We start from the raw sequence: 16,434 nt of genomic DNA, 5'->3' as shown, positions 1-16,434 counted from the left end.
CAAACCTGGAGATCTGATTGAGATTTTCAGCGACAGTTATCAACATTGGACTGTGTCTGTGGGAGGTGGTTACGTGGTCCATCTGATTACTGTAGGTAAGGACAGGGTCTCTGTAGAGGACGGGCTGAGGTGATTGTGGGTTCGGTTCACACTGTGCTGGTCTCCCCTGCAGGTCTGGCCGGCGGGCACAGCTCTGAGGCCACATGACCTGGGCTCCCCGCTATAGGTCCATCAGCTTCTGATCTCTAGCTGGAAGTTCATGGACAGGCTGTGGACACGTCCCATTAGAGAGTGGGGGTCACTCAGCCCCTCTCCTGGGGACACAGCCCTTCCCGCGCCCAGTCTCCTCTGTAGCTGCTGATCTTGCAGAGACAGAGGGGACAGGAAGCAGGGGCTCCCCAACACTCAGCACTGCCACAAGCTCACAAAAGGAGCATGGCCCCCACCCCAGGGAGCAGCACGGTGGACCCTGGTTCCTGCCCAAGGACCTGTGATTGCCCCTGGGTTCCACCTCCACCCAGCTGCATCTTCTGTGGCTCAGGGAGAGTGCCCTGTGGTGGGGCTGGCAACAGGGAGGGCAGGGGTGGCCTTGGCAGGGCTGAGTCAACCCCCTCTCATCAGCATCTTGGCTTAGATATTTGAAATAGTTATTGGATCACCTATAAATATTCCCACCTAGGGTTGTTTTGTTTGTGTGAACATAGATTTTCATCCCTCTGCGATTAGTGGCCCCTCACCTCTGCCCTTTGGTTCAAGGGTCTCTCTAGAAGTAGGGGAGGGAGACCCCTAGAGGGGAAAGGGAAGAAGCACATTGTAGTGGAGCAGGGCTGGGAGAGAAGGGAGAGATGAGAGGAGGCTTGGGAGCCTGGATGGGGGAGGGAGAGGGAGGGGGTGGGACTTAGCGAAAGAGGCAGACTAAGGGCACGGAGGGAAAACCTGAAAGAGACATTTGAGGGTTGGAGATAATGAGGAAGAGTTAGGGGTAGGAGTGTTTTCATGCAAACGAATAGATTCTAGGCATACATTTTTTTTTAAATTTTTTATTGTGGAAAGTTACAAAGTTACAAAGTTTTCAGGTTTAAATCTCAGTTATACAATGCTCGAATACCCATCCCTTCACCAGTGCTCGTATTCCACCACCAAGAATCCCAGTATAGCTCCACCCTGCCCCCTCACACCCCAACCCCCCCCATGCCCCTAGCCCCCCCACCCTAAGCCCCCCCCGCCTATGTAACTAATAAATTTCACTTTACTTTCACTTTGATTGCATACAATATTTCAACAAAACTCACTATTATTGTTTGGAGAGTCTCTCCCCTAAAGTCAGACCTGCTGAAAAGGAAGCATTAGATAATTTGTTTTCCATTGCTAAGGATGAAGAGGTATGAGGTCGAGTGACCACACTTAGCGGCCTCTCAGTTTTGGGTTTCTGTAATTTAGTATTTTAGTAACTAAGTCCAGAGAGATATCTGCCAGAAGTTGCATCGTTGCCAACTTGTACTTCTCAGTTACATTATATTCCACATATGAGTGCAATCTTTCTATGTCTGTCTCTTTCTTTCTGACTCATTTCACTCAACATGATACTTTCCATGTTGATCCACTTGTAACTAGGCATACATTTTAAGGGGCTTCTGAATCTGAATCAGGAGGTCCGGATGCCTCACCCTCAGTTCTCCAGTCCCTTTGCTCTTGTTTCCTGCCAGATTTGAGAGTATGGTTCTGTTCAGGTTCTGTGGTGCTGGGGTCTTTTTGGGCCACACCCAGCATTGCTCTGGGACCAGGTGGTGCCCATATGGAACCCAGCTCAGTGCTCTCAGAGTTTGTGCTCCAACCACCATCCCACTTCCAGAACCCCGAATATCTAGGATGTCCTGTATGTAACCCACAGTTGCCACCTGAGGGCTGCGGACCCTACCGCTGAGCCCCGAGCCCTCCCGCCCCACACTTGGTGCCCAGGTTCCTCTCTTAACTGCAGCCTCTGAGTAAGATGCCCTCAGGGCCTGGCGCTGCCCTCTGGGTTCTCCTGCGAACCCCCTGCTCCTGCAGCCAGAGGGAGTCGGTCCTAACAGCATAGAATTGCCCTTTGGAAGATAATCAATGGTGAAGGACAGCGGAAACCCCCCTCCCGCACAAACAGCCCCTAGAGCAGCTGAGCCAGACAGTGGCATCAGCCCAGCTGCTCTCCTGGGGAGTCTTTAGAGGAGAATCACGGAACTTGACCCTGGGGTGTGTGGACATCTCCTGCCCTGGACCTTCTACCTGGGCCGGCTGAGGCCTCCCAGCTGGGGCTCAGGGCGGTGCAGGGTTGGTGACTTGCCACAAGCTAGTTGGATGCTGGGCCCGGACCAGGAGCCAGGATCAGCGTCCTTGGCTCTGAGCCCGTGTCACTTACCTTGATGTGGACAGTTCCTGCAACATCTGTTAGGGCACAGTTCTGGATCTCCGACCACAGACAAGGACCACACAGGAATGCAATTAGCAAGCGGGTAGTTTATTAAGCTGGCTAGCCAGGGTCATGCATGCACACACAGCAACACGAAGGTCCCATGTGCGAGGCAAGGCCCCGAGCTTCTCCAAAGGAGATCTTATATAGGCCTTCACCGGCCATTACAGCAGGGCCCGTGCGATTCATAGCCAATAGATTTATAATGATACATATTTTCCTAACCAATCCATTTAGAAGGACATCACTACTTAGCCTATAGTTTTAGTGATCAGCATTTGCATCAATGTTCAGGAATGTCCTTTGTTTTAGGGAAGTCATGGGTCTAGTGGCATGGGTTTTGTAGGAGGCATCTGAGAGGCATCTGTTTATCTGGTCTGACTTGCAACCTGTGTACCTGTATCCGAGTTCCTTGCTCAAGGGCAAAAAAACAAGTTATTCTGCATTGCAAGCTCCTACAAAAAGAATCTTGAGAAAGCTAAACGAATTCCAACGGTCTGTTCTGAGTCAATTCCTCACACATCCAGGTCAGGGGTATTTGAAGAACTCCTGGCCTCTGCTTCAGAACTAGTGAGCAGGGGTCTGGGTCAGTAAGGAGGACATGGCCGTGTCAAAGATCCGGGTACCTCCCTGCTTCCCTCTGTCTCTTAGAAAAGAAATGAGAGGAAGAGAGTTTAGGGACTCCAAAGCCTTCGCCAGAAGCCCAGGCTCACTGGGCCTCATTGTGGGTGGAGCTGGTGGATTGGTCAGCCCTTCTGGGCTCATCCCCTTGTGGGGACAGGGGCCATGGGGTGACTTATTTGGGAGGGCGGCATGGAGTCGAGAGTTGTGCAGGGTTGACACTGAGTCCTCTCTTGTGACTGCACAATGTTGGGACATTACTAGAGAATTCGGCCAGCTCTCCAGCTGGGCAGTGCACCGGACTTGTGGTGAAGAAGGAGCTGCTGTCCACGGTGGCTGCGGGGTGCAAGTACCGGGTCAATAACAAACTCGATCGTGAGCTCTTCCCACTACCTGCTGAGGATATCGTCCAAAAGGCCTTGGCGCTGTCTAACGAGGGGAGGTCCTATAGCCTCACCCAGAAGAACTGTGAGCAATTCGTCACAGAGCTGCGCTATGGAGAATTTATCTGCTACCAGGTGAGTTTTCAGCCTATTCCTCATCCCCAGCAGGATTGCCCCTGGTGAGTTGGACCAGGGCGAGATCCAGGTATAAGTGGACAGAGCACCACTGTCCCCCTCTCCAGATGTCACCCTCAGGGTGGGAGGTAGAGGGGCACCAGCATAGTCTCTGAAGACTATAGTGGGCTGAGTTGGACCCACTGCCGAGAAGCAGATTCTCTCACCCATTTCAAAGATTGATAAATCGAGGCCAACAATGCTCAAGGTATTATCAAAACTCTAGCACTTTCTTATTGTGGGGATCTGATCCCAGGGGAACTGTTACGCAGGCCCAAATATCCCCGTAGGGCTCAGGGAGAGGCAGCCTTGCAGTGGAGACCAGTTTCAATCTTGGGTTGAGCCTGACCATGGCCAGGGAGCAGAGACCCTACGGAACAGGGGCTGTGAGGATTGAGCAGAGGAGGGGCCAGGTTGTGGGTGAAGAGGCAGAACAAATGCCTGGCATGTGGGAGACCCTGGGCAGCACCCCGGGCACCTCAGGGGCAGGCACAGCAATACTAGGTGTGGACAGGAGAGGAAACAGGAGTAGAGGACTTGGGGGGGAGCGTGACCACAGGAGAGGAGGTGGATTGGGCCACAGGCACTGCCCTCAGCTCAGTCATCTTCTTGTCACTAGGGAGCTAGGGCTCAGGCTCAGTGTTTGTTGGTCAGTGTCTCAGTCTACTGGGCACTGTTGTCTCCCATGATCAGAGCAGCCTCCCTGTCTCTTCGGGAATAGCTGACAGTGTTGATCTAAACCAACTTGTCAGTCACTGACAAGGTCCAACTCCCAGTGGCTATTTCCAGGGGCAGAGAAGCTGAGGGTGCCCCCTGGAGGTGTGTCCTGTAACCTCAGTGGCAGCTCCCCTGGGTCCTCCCTGCTGGTGTCCAGGATGCTGACTCCTGAGATTCAATTGGAACCCCCGCTTGGGCACAACTGCCGCAGGTATGTGTGCGTGATGGCCAGAGCCTCACACCAGTGACCCTCTTCTTCTCGTTGCAGGGCGGAAGAAAGAAACAGAATTACTCAGAGGGATTTGAAAATATTTTCCCTCCGAAATTTTGGCTAATAGCGACATTAGCCACTGTTTTCGCTACGCTTTTCAAACCATAGCAGGAAAGAAGTAAGATCCCTGAACCACGATATCCGGCCTAGCCAAGGGGGTTGCATCTGGCCTCTCGGTCACCTTGGGGCTCCTTTTAGGTATTGCAGGTGGGGGCCCCGCAGCCCCTCTGTACCCAAGTGTGTGAGTCCCAAAGTTCCTGGGGAGCCCCAGGCCGCAGGGATGGGGGCGCTTCCGGGGGGAAGGGCTGGAGCTGGACTAGGGGCCGGCCGGGGTGGGACTCGTGTCCCTGTGACAAGGCGACCCGCTCTTTCTCCTCAGGAGACTCTCAGCAGACTCAAGCCCAGGCCTCTGTCAGGAAGCAGGAACATCCCCACCGGCTGATTCCTCCCGCACTGCCCCTTCCTGCTGGCAGATAGAGCAATAAAGGGCTGGACCCCGGGGTCTGCGTCTGTGTCCGTCTTTCTCCTGCAGGACGCGGGTCCTTCCACAGGCACACGGGCACAGGCCCATCCCGATGGGCAGGAACAGGACCCAGGGCCTGTGGCCAGTGCTGTGTGTCTGTGCAGCTGTGACCAGGTGTGGACCCAGTGCCCGCTGCTCCTGCTGCCCCTACAGGATCCGCCCGTTTTCTCGGTTCTCCCTGTCTTTCCTCTGGCTATCCCTGGCTCCCCCTGCTCCCGCTTGGTGCTCCCACTTCTCCCCACAGGGTCCTGCACAGGCCTCCTGGGGCCTCTATCCCATCGTCGCCTCCACCCACCCCCCACTTAGCCCCAGGCTCCCTCTGGGTTCCCGAGAGAACGTGACTTGCTGAGTGCCCCCACACTGAGCCCGCTGATTAACTGCTGGGGGTCACCTTGGATAGGGGAAGGGCCAGCATCCATCTGGGTCCCTGGAGAATATTCAGGTGGAAGTCGGGACTTTACCCTTGATTAAATCCTCTGTGGAGTAAGTGGTGGTGGCGCATGTGTCTCTACTAAGATATGAGTTCTCATGTCCTACCTTGTTTGCAAACTCACACTTACTGTTTGATGATGATGGTGATGATGATGATGATGATGATGATGATGATGATGATGATGATGATGTTGGTGATGATGCTTTCCTTGGTCTCTGATACATGACTGTTTAGAGGGTTTCAGGAGCATTGCCAGAACTGAAAGGCATGTGTTCTCTCTGCCCACGGATTATTGTCCTGCCAGCACCCCCCGTTCTGTACTTCTCAGAAAAGGGCAGTATCTGTGAGGGACCCACTGTGAGTCCAGACCCGGTTCCGGGACCAGAGTGTGTCAGCTGGGTGCGGCAGAGCTGATCAGGCTCCTGCCCTCTGCTGAGTTCTTTGTTGGACATGTCTGTGGTGACTGTGGTCCTTGACCGTGGACAGGAGGGTGGGGGCCGTGGGACCAGGAGCCACAAGAGGCACCCCAGTACTCCCTGGTCACCTGGTCCTTGGTCATGACAGCTCAGCCATCTGTGGGACCTCTGAGCCCCTGCTGCCGCCCACAGGCCGGCCAGACACTCTCTTGCCAAGCTCAAAGCCCCAACGAGGACAGGGGCGGCTTGGGTTGAGGTCCTCCACCTCCCTGCCTGTTTTGCTGGAACATATGAACCTCTGTCACATCCCCAAAAGGGTTCATGACTGGCTTTGGGGCACAAGGTGCCATAAGATCATTTTCAATGGCGCCTTGTCTTCCCTGGGAGGTTGTGAGGAAGAAAGCCCAGGGCATCCCTACAGCCTGCCTCTTGTCTCTTCATCAGGTGTCCCAGAGCCCAGGCCTCCTTTGTCCCATTTCCAGAGCAGATATGAGTCATCTGCTAGGTTAAGGGTCCCCCCAAACTAAAACTGGCCTTTGCTCTCACATAATATAAGCTCACTAATAGCCATTACTCAGAGACTCACAAATAAATCTCAGAGAGATCAACAAGCTTCAGAGATGCCTCCAGCCCCTATGCCAGGCTAAGTCTGATCTAGGGCAGCCCAGAGGGAGCAGGTGATTCTCTGCCTTGCCCCAACGGAGCTCCAGCAGCTGTAAATTACCTTCAGAAGTCAATTACTGCCATGCTCATGGCCATTCTCCATAGGTTTGGACAGGGCTCATCCATGAGGGAATTTGCTGAAAAACTCCAGTATGAGGATTTTATGACCAAAATGTGTTGGGGCTGGACTGAGCTACCAGGGCGAGCCCATGTATACTGTACCGTACTACGGACAGGAACATAGGAACCCATGAAAATGGGCGAGACTCTCGTGTGTCCTGACTGGTTTGGATGAAGCTGAACATTTTTCCCCCTTCAAGCTGCCTTCAGAAAAATAATTTCAGCATACTGAAAAGAGCAGTTTTTCCTTCTCTCACAGAAGCCTGGCTGGTCTTTGACATGCAGATGGTGTTAGCCAGGCCTGACCTTTTATATATTGTAAATTGTAGATTTCAGGTGCAGGCCCAGCTTTGTCTTTGAGATGTAAATCCAAGTGCTTTTAGCCCAAGGAAGGTTTCAGTTTTGGTTTTGCATCTTCTTTCCAGAGGAGTCCTAGATTACTGGCCTGCGGATACAAGGAAATAATGTTGCCTCAATGTTCTTCCTGTAACATCTTTTGATGCCTTTGGTGACGTCACTGTATTGCGCCCTTTAGGGGTACCATGATCAATAAAAGGATGTCCACAAGGCCCTCTGCCTTTGCTAAGAGCCAGAGCGAGCCTTAGTCCTCCAATCAAGGCATTTCTTCCGCGTTCCTATATCAGCGCCTCCAATTGTACGAACGTTCACGCAACAAAAATGTCCAGGCTCTCACGGAGTCAGGGATGGCAACCTCCCTCCATCTCCTCTGCTTCTAGGAGCTTGGTAGTCACCCTACGAACTGTCTCTGTGACCAAATGAGCTCATTAACAGACATGACCCAGAGAATCACAAATAAATCTCAGAAGACATCAACAAGCTGAGGAGATGCTTCTGGATCCCCAAATCACTATCCAGTTAAAAATGTAACTCCAGCTGTATCAAGATATTTAATAGGTTAGAATTCCTGGAGCAAGTGTACCCACATGATATCTCATACTCTATACTAGTGGTAAGCCAGGAGTAACCACCACACTGGACCGGGTGTAGAGTAAAATGCAACTGATATAGATTTAAAATAATATTGTATACAGGCACACATACACATATTTGGATCAGTGCACAAGGCTTAACCTGTAACAGCATGTTGTTAAATCTCTTATACAAAAAATTAATGGCTCCCAGGTGAGATACAACAATTCTCACACACTTTATTCTAAAGAAACTTTTTGGGATCATTTTCTGTGGGTTATCCATAGCAAGCAATACAAAATAATTTATTTTGGGCCTGCTATTGGTGCAGACAGAGCTGTGATTGGAAAAATTTGATATAATGATGGTGGGAAGGAGTAATGGTAGTGAGATTGGTGTTGGAATATTGAATGGAATAAATTATTGTGACAAACAAAAAAAGTAATTAAAAGTGATCTTTGTTATCTGTAGGATAACATTAGTTTGTCCTTTCTCCCTTGCCATAAAGAGCTTAGGTTTATTGGGTTACACCCATCCCAGTGCTCCCAAGTCACTCACATTCCTCTGTGTTTATCTTTAAACTCTTCTCTCCTCTCTTCCCCAACCGGTCTAACACCTTTTCCCCCCTAATAAAATTCTGTCAACTTGTAGGGTCAGATCCTTCAAAGGACACTTGACTTATAGTCATGAGTGAAATATTGCCTTTCTCCTCTCCTTATGTCTTTTGCATAGTTTACTTTAAAGCAATGTCGTTTTTTGTACAGACACAAGAAGACAGTTAAAATTATGCTTTTGTAACTTGCAAGTTAATTGACTCCGCATAATATTCACTCCTGGGCATCTGCTTTTTCTACTTAAGCCACAGTTGCACTTAGTTCTTGCACTGTAGCACAGTCATCTTGTTGTTCATCAATTTGCTCAAGCGGACACCAGGAACGTCTCCATTGTAAGACTTGTTACTGCTTTTGGCACATCGATCACCCCGCAGGTAGGTTGCCAGGTTCTGCCATCTGGGTGAGATAGTCTCACTAGCTTGTTGGGCTCTCCAGAGGATTGGGGGAATCAAACCCGGGTTGGCCGTGTGCAAAGCAAATGCCCTACCCGCTGTGCTATTGCTCCAGTCCAGTGCCAAGAGGTAAAATTAAAAAAAAATTAATTGCTAGAAGGTCTCTTTATGTGGTGTTTTATTGTTTCTGTTAACCCACTTTGATAGCTATTGAGGAAAAATAGATTCCAAGTAGAGTGGACAATTTTTCTCTAGGTGATGAATCAGTTTGCTTTCTTAGGGACTGGTATCAGCTGAGGGGATTGGGAATACCAGAAAGTAAGGGAATTAATGTCACATCATCTTCAAACTCTCTGGAATAAACATTCGGGTGGTCTCTGTTGTCGTAGTATTTTCAACCCATACAACATTCAATGTCAGAACAAATGGTAGCATATAAATATTCATGTCTGAGTAAATCAAAGTATTTCTCGTACAGTTGACAACTCCATTAAAACCACCCTAGAAATTGTATCAAAAGCTCTTGAAATCTATACTACATCAATAGTATGGGGAAAAGTTATGAAGGCTTCGTGATGCTCGGACCCTGTCATCGGATGGGAGGAAATCAGCTTTTCCGAATCAGTGAAGCTAATCAACCCATACAGTATGACCAGTGTTTGACCATTGGGCCTGATGGGCCAAAAATTATGATTACACACTGTAATATAAATAAACTCAAGGAATGGCAGTATTTCAAGAGACTGTTCAGATTCACTCGTAGTCCTACTGGAAGGTGCCTGGATCATTCCGACGTCCTCCACCAAGTTTTCATCTCTAGTTGCAACGACAGATCCCCAGAGACCAGAGCCAGGAGTAGCCCCGAAGCATCTCTCATGGCAAAAAGGAAGACAGGAAAAAAGCAAAACACACCAAAGCGGACCAAGAGGTCAGGAAGGTGGCCCTGCGTCAGGGATGCAGCCTTGATCCTGGCACTGCCCCTGGGTACTGACTCCAGTCATCGCTGGGTGAGGCCCAGTGGCTGTAGCTCCACACTGAGAGGCCCTTGCCATGAACCCATTGGCCAGGAGTCCCATGCTGGCTCTGGGTTCCCAGAGCACTGTCTGTGAGCTCGTCTGTGCTTTGAGACTTAAGACATCAACCCCACAGCCTGGGAATGCGTGTGAGGGGCCACAATCTGTTCTGTGAAAGTTGACCGAGCAGACCTGATGAGCGGCTGGGCTGGGAGCATGTGGAGGTGCTGAGCACGAGGCTGGCCCTGAGAGGCCGGGGACCCTCCCACTCCCTGCCCTGCACAGCTGCTATCCGTGGGTTCCTGAGCTGTGCCCAGGGTGGAAACTGTGAGGTCAAGGGCCTCTGAGCATTTCGGGCCGTGCTGGATGGTCATGGATGCTTAGAGGGTGCAGGGACCCCTGGTGTGCAGCCCTGTGGGCGTCTGACGTGGGAAGGGGCAGTTCCGTGAGAACAGGCCCCTCACTGCGGGCTTAGCTTCACTCTGGGCAGTCGGGGTCAGAGGGGAATTGCCGAGCACTCAGCGTGAGAGTCAGATTGGCCGTTGGGGATGGCAGCGCCCTGAGAAGTCTCTGGTGCACGCTGTTCTCACTAGGAAGACAGATTCGATACTCTAAGCCCGGATTCTTCTAATCAAGGTCTGTCACAGGTCCAAACTCCCATTGGAGGGGCATGAGGCTTGTTCTGGGGGTCACCAGGACTACAGCCAGTGCTGCTTAGGGAGTTCATGAGGACACATTAGAGCCGTGTGGGGCCGTGTGGGGCTGTGTGGGGTCAGGCTTGGACCCCAGGCAGGCGCTGCAGCTCTTGGCGGCCCCTTCCTGTCTGTCTAAAGCTGTTACTCGGCACAGAGCCTGACTGATACAATTCATGGTTCTTGCTGCAGCCTGTGGGGCCTACGCCCTGTGTCCACACCAGGTGGCAGTGGGTTGGGGTTTTCCGAGGGTGTGGATGTGTTTCTGGGTGTGGGGCAGCTGGGCAAGCGGCCTGGTCTCTGATGAGTTCTGGCCAGCAGGTGCTCTGGTCCCCTCTGGGGTGCTGGAGAGCAGGCGTCAGAGACTCCATCTCGTTCCCCAAGGAATTTCCCTTCCTTCACACCTTGATGCTCTCCTCCAGCCTCTCCGCAGGGCTAAGAAATGTCCCCATCGCTGACGGTTTAGTGTCAACCAGGTGCTGACCCTGACGGAGGGATGAAGGAAGCGGGGAACTTCCCGCATCACGGGGTGAGGGGCAGTGCTGCACTGGGGTCACCTGTGCTTCACACACCACAGGCTGGGCCAGCGATGGCGTCAAACTGCCATAGTCACCGTCTTCATCATCATCATCATCATCATCATCATCATCATCATCATCATCATCATCATCACAATCATCACTGTGACCAGCGTCCTGCATCTGAGTTCTGGTTCCCGCCCATCCCCCACCTCACTTGTCTGCCTTTGCTGCTCCCTCCCCCAGCCCCAGTGACCACAAGTCCTGAAGTAAGATGCCCGGGAAGGGGGGTCTTCTCAGGCTGTTGGTACTGAATAAACTTGTCTATTGGCAGCACCGTCTGGGGTACATAGGCCTGCTGGTGCCAAGGGGTAGGAATGTGTGTCCAGGAATAGGGATCGAGTCCCTGAGGACCTTGCTTCTGACCTGTGAAGTGTGTCCTGCTCAGGGCAGGCAGTTTGGGGGCTGAGTGTGGGGCTCATTGAAGCACCTCCGTCCCGCCCAGACTCTCCCCTTCCTCCCTCCCTTTCTCCTGCTGCCCCTTCTCTCCCTCCCATTCTCTCCCTGCACACTGAGTAGAGGGATGGGGGTTGGGCCCCTCCTGCTCAGGGCTCAGATGTCCCTCCTGGTGGTGCTCAGGGGACCATAGACAGTGCCTGGGTGGATCTGGGTCGGATGCATCTGAGTCAAGTGCTGTCCCCCCTAGACAGTGTCCAGCCCCCAGACGGGGTGACTTTGGCCTCTGCCCTGACCTCCACCACCACATCTTCCACTCATCTTCTGCTATCTGTTGTCTCCTCTCTCTGACTCATTTCTTGGTCCAGGAGCCCATAGGGCAGGGCCTGCCCTGCTTGGAGAAGGAAATGGCAGCTTTGACAGGAAATGCTGAGTAGAATGTAAAATATTTACATGAGAAGGGGGTGAAAGAGAAATTGAAAGTGTTTGAAAGTGAAACAGAATTGCGCTGCACTTAGACTCCAGACCGGGGCAGCAGGTAACACGGAGGCAGGACAGCGCCTAGGTAAGTGTCCAGGAAACTGTGCCGTTAGTCTGGTTGGTTTGGGCAGGAGAGTGTCCGGGTGAGGTGCGGCTGTGTGCAGGGTCAACAGTGGGTTGGCTGTGTATCCAGCCATGTCTCAAGGCCTAGAGCAGCTCTGAGGGTGGCCTTAGCCCCTCAGACACCATCGTCCCTGGAACCTCAGGGTCTGCGCGGCACCAAGTCCTGGGCCAGGGGCACTGCCTGAGACCCCACAGGCACCCGACTCCCATCTGGCAGTTCAGTTAGTGGGGACTGTGGGGACCTTCCTAGGGGTGACAGTGCCAGAGTTCCTTGGCCTGGGCGGGACTGGATGGCGGCTCAGGGAGGACTCCCCCTTCCCTGTCCTCTGTCCCTGCTCTGTGTCAGTGGGACACACTGGGAGGGGCCCAGAAAGATGATCCAAGGGGTAGAGTCAGAGAGCGGCCCTGCTCCCACACCAAACCCTGCCTCCTTCTTTGCTTTCTCAACGCGGGGTCCCCCCCTCATCTGCTCTGTTCCTGCTCAGGATCAGGCTCCCCTGACGTGGTGCCTGGATACAATCCTGAGGAAATGCTGAACTCCTAACTGGGCTATTTGGGGTCAGCACTTTCACATTCCCTGGAGGGGGCGAAGGAACTTCAAAGGTTGCTAGGACCCGCTCACTTTGATAAACCTGATGGATTCCATCTCTAAGCAGTTCTGGGTTTTCCCTTTGGGATATTTTCACTGTCCTTTGTGTTTATTATGCTCATTTGTGTGTTTCTTGTCGTTTCCCCACACTGCCTGGTCTGGAAGAATTTCAGGTATCTCCAACAAAAGGCCTGATGCTGATACCTCCCAGGTCTCCCCCAGTTTAGATGCCGGTCACCTAGGGAGGATGGCTCTTGTCACAGCAGCTGAACCGAAATTTCCTGGTTGAGGAGAGATTGGATGAGGGCAAAGACAGAACAGGGCAGTTTCTATGACGAACATGACTAGGAGGGATGCTCTCTTATCTATAAGACTCAGCCCTTTCCCTAATAATCTTTGGTTTGAAGCTCTGTGTATGGAAAGTGAAAGGCAATACCTCTGCTCTGACTCACCCTCTACCTCTTTCGACTCTGACCTTGAACGCCGATGTCTCCTCTGCTTAATCTCTGAATCTCTGCACCTCCTGGGCTCTACCCTGCCCTGCAAGGGACACAGAACTGTGGTGTGAACGTTGATGAGCGTCATTTATGACACAGGTGCACCTGAGTACAGTTGAAGGAAAATAAAACTCTGCAGCGCAACGAAGGCTGAACCACAGGCAGCGAATCTCACCGAGAGGAGAATGTCCCCAGTAAGTCTCCAGAGACCCTAATTTTAAAATCAGAAAATCGGCGCTAATCCAAGTTCAGGGATCCAGTGCTCACTCCATCTTTCTGCCCCCCCCCACGTTGACTCCGACCCCCTGGATCTAAGGTCTTGTTCTGTCTTTTCTCCCTGAGCGTCAGTGGGCTGTGCCCTCCCCACCCCCGGCAGCGCAGCCCCTGCTCAGGGCACCCGGCTCAACTGAGGCAGTGGCGGCAGATGTGGCCAGACCTAGGGCACCCCCAGAGACTCCTGTGAAGGGGTCCCACTCTGCAGGGGACCAGGGAACAGTCTCCTGCTCATGCCGCTGCACAGTGGCACAGCCCCCCAAGCTCTCCAGCTCCTCCTGGGCTCCCTGTTTGCTTTTTGCCTGGACCCAGATTACAGCTGCCCCGGCCTGACCCCTGTGATTGTGGGAATCTCAGGGTGCACGGGGGGAAACACTCAGATAGTCTCAGTGTCTCTCCCAGGGGAGGGGCTGACAGGCTCCTGCCCTTCCTGACCCTGAGCCCCTCCTCTGTGGGGCAGCTCTGACTCCCAGGAGTGAGGCCCACATGGGCAGGGGCTGAGCTCAGTGTCCGCAGCCTGGCCTGGGGGTCGGAACACGAGGTCACCCCGGGACTAGCAGATGGGGGACAATGGTCTGGGGGAGCATCTAGACCTCCTGGTGACCAGGCCTCCCTCTCTGGCACAGACATGCTTTGTGCAGGGAGGGGGCTCCTCCCTGTGAGCCCCTCTCACGCCTCCTCTGGGGACCCTATCACCTCCTTCCCCAAAGGCTCATTGCAGACAAGCAGCCACAATACAGGAGGTCCTCTCTCTTGGGTCAGGGGGCTCTATCTTTTCACTTCCTGCGGAGGGCAACAGCAGGAGTCTGCAAGTTGCCCATTCTGCTTGCAGGAGTGGTGGATATAGAATGTCCTAGAACCTTCTCTATTAAGGCCTCATCGATTTTGTCTCTGATTTTCTTTTGCAGAACAGAATCGGTCCTGAACCTACACCTGGAGACCTAATTGAGATTTTTTGCGACGGTTATCAGCACTGGGCCGTGTCTGTGGGACGCAGTTACGTGGTCCATCTGGTTATTGTAGGTAAGGACGGGGTCTCTGTAGAGGACGGGCTGAGGTGACTGTGGGTTTGGTTCACACTGTGCTGGTTTCCCCTGCAGGCCTGTCCAGCAGGCACAACACCGAGGTCACATGACCTGCGTTCTCCTTTGTAGATTCATCAGCTGCTGATCTCATGTAGCCAGAAGTTCTTGAGCAAGCTTGAACATGTCTCATTAGAGATTGGGGTCACTAGCCCCTGTCCTGAGGACACAGACTTTCCCGTTCCCAGTTTCCTTTGTAGCTGCCGATCTGCAGGGACAAAGGGGACAGGAAGCAGGGGCTCCCACAACACTTAGAACTGCCACAGGGTCACGAAGGATCATGGCCTTGACGCCAGGTAGCAGCATGGTGAAGCTGCTGTCAGAGGTGGCCGCTGGGTCCAAGTACTGGGTCAATAACAAACTCGATCAGGAGCTCCGGCCACTACCTACTTGAGAGATCATTCTAAACGCATTGGGGCTGTCTGGGGAGGGGGGTTGCTACAGCCTCACCCACCTTCATGTGACAGTTCCTGCAACATCCAGGTTGTGGCACTTGAAGAAGTCCCGGCCTCTGCTTCAGAATCAGGAGTGAGCTGGGGTCTAGGTTAGTGAGGAGGCCACGTGGGAGACCAGGGTTCCACCCAGCTTCCCTCTGTCCCTTAGAAAAGAAATGAGGGGAAGAGAGTCCATGAACTCCAAAGCCTTTGCCAGAGGCTCAGGCCCAGTGGGCCCTGTTGTGGGTTGGAGTTGGCGGGTGTCAGTCCTTCTGGGCTCATCCCCTGAATGGGGACAGGGGCCATGGGGTGACTCATTTGGGGGTGGGTGGACTCCTGGCGATGTGCAGGGTTGACACTAAGTGCTCTCTTGTGTTCCCACAGACAATGGACCATCAGCAGAGAATTTGGCCGACTCTCCATTTGGTTGGAACCCTCGAGCTGTGGTGAAGAAGGAGCTGCTGTCAGAGGTGGCCGCTGGGTGCAAGTACCGGGTCAATAACAAACTCGATCAGGAGCTCCGGCCACTACCTACTGCAGAGATCATCCTAAACGCATTGGCGCTGTCGAGGGAGGGGAGGTGCTACAGCCTCACCCAGAAGAACTGTGAGCAATTCGCCAAGGAGCTGCGCTACGGTGAACTCATCTACTACCAGGTGCATCCTTGGCCTGTGCCCCCGACCCCAGCAGTGACCTCATGATGTGTGGGCCAGGTCAAGATCCAGTATGAGCAGGACAGAGAGAGCAGTGTGGACAGAGAGAGCTGCCTGTGGATTCAGCCTTTGGTGACCTTTTGTGCACTCCAGGAATGTTTGTGTGTGTGTTTGTGTTTGTGTGTGTGTGTTTGAGAGTGATTACAACACCCCTTCAGAGGAGCTTAAAGAGACTGTCAGCACCACAGTTCATCAGAGTGATCCGGGACAGCATACGGACTGGGGACAGCACCGTATCACTCTGTGTCAGATCAGGGTGGGAGGAGGAGGAGGGGCACCAACTTAGGCTTTACTGATGGGGTTGAGCTAGACCCACTGCCAAGAAGCAGGTTCTCTCACCCACTTCACAGAAGGAGAAACTGAGGTCCACAGTGATCAACACTCTAGTACTTGCGTTGTAGAAGGGATATGACCCCAGGGTACCTGCCACACAGGCCCTGATGTCCCTGGACGGGTCAGGGAGAGGCAGTTCCACAGTGAAGGCCGGTTTTACTCTTGGCTTGAGCCTGACCTGGCCAGGGAACCGAGAGCCCAGGGGACAGGGGCTGTGAGGTTGGGCAGAGGAGGGGCCGGGCTGTGGGTGAAGAAGCAGAGCACATGCCTGGCATGTGGGAGACCCTGGGCTGCACCCCGGGCACCTCAGGGGCAGGCAGAGCAATACTAGGTGTGGACAGGAGAGAAAACAGGATTAGAAGAGTTGGGGGGATCGTGACCACAGTAGAGGAGGCGGTTTGGGCCACAGGCACTGCCCACAGCTCTTCCATCCCCTCATATGCTCAGGCTCAGTGTCTGCCGGTCAGTGTTTGTTCACTGGGCACTATTGTCCCCCAGCGTCAGATCAGCCTCCCCATCTCTTCAGGA

This window comes from Sorex araneus, chromosome 6, assembly GCF_027595985.1.
Source record: "Sorex araneus isolate mSorAra2 chromosome 6, mSorAra2.pri, whole genome shotgun sequence".
NCBI lineage: Eukaryota > Metazoa > Chordata > Mammalia > Eulipotyphla > Soricidae > Sorex > Sorex araneus.
The sequence above is the reverse complement of the archived record's forward strand: the minus strand, read 5'-3'. Positions refer to the sequence as shown.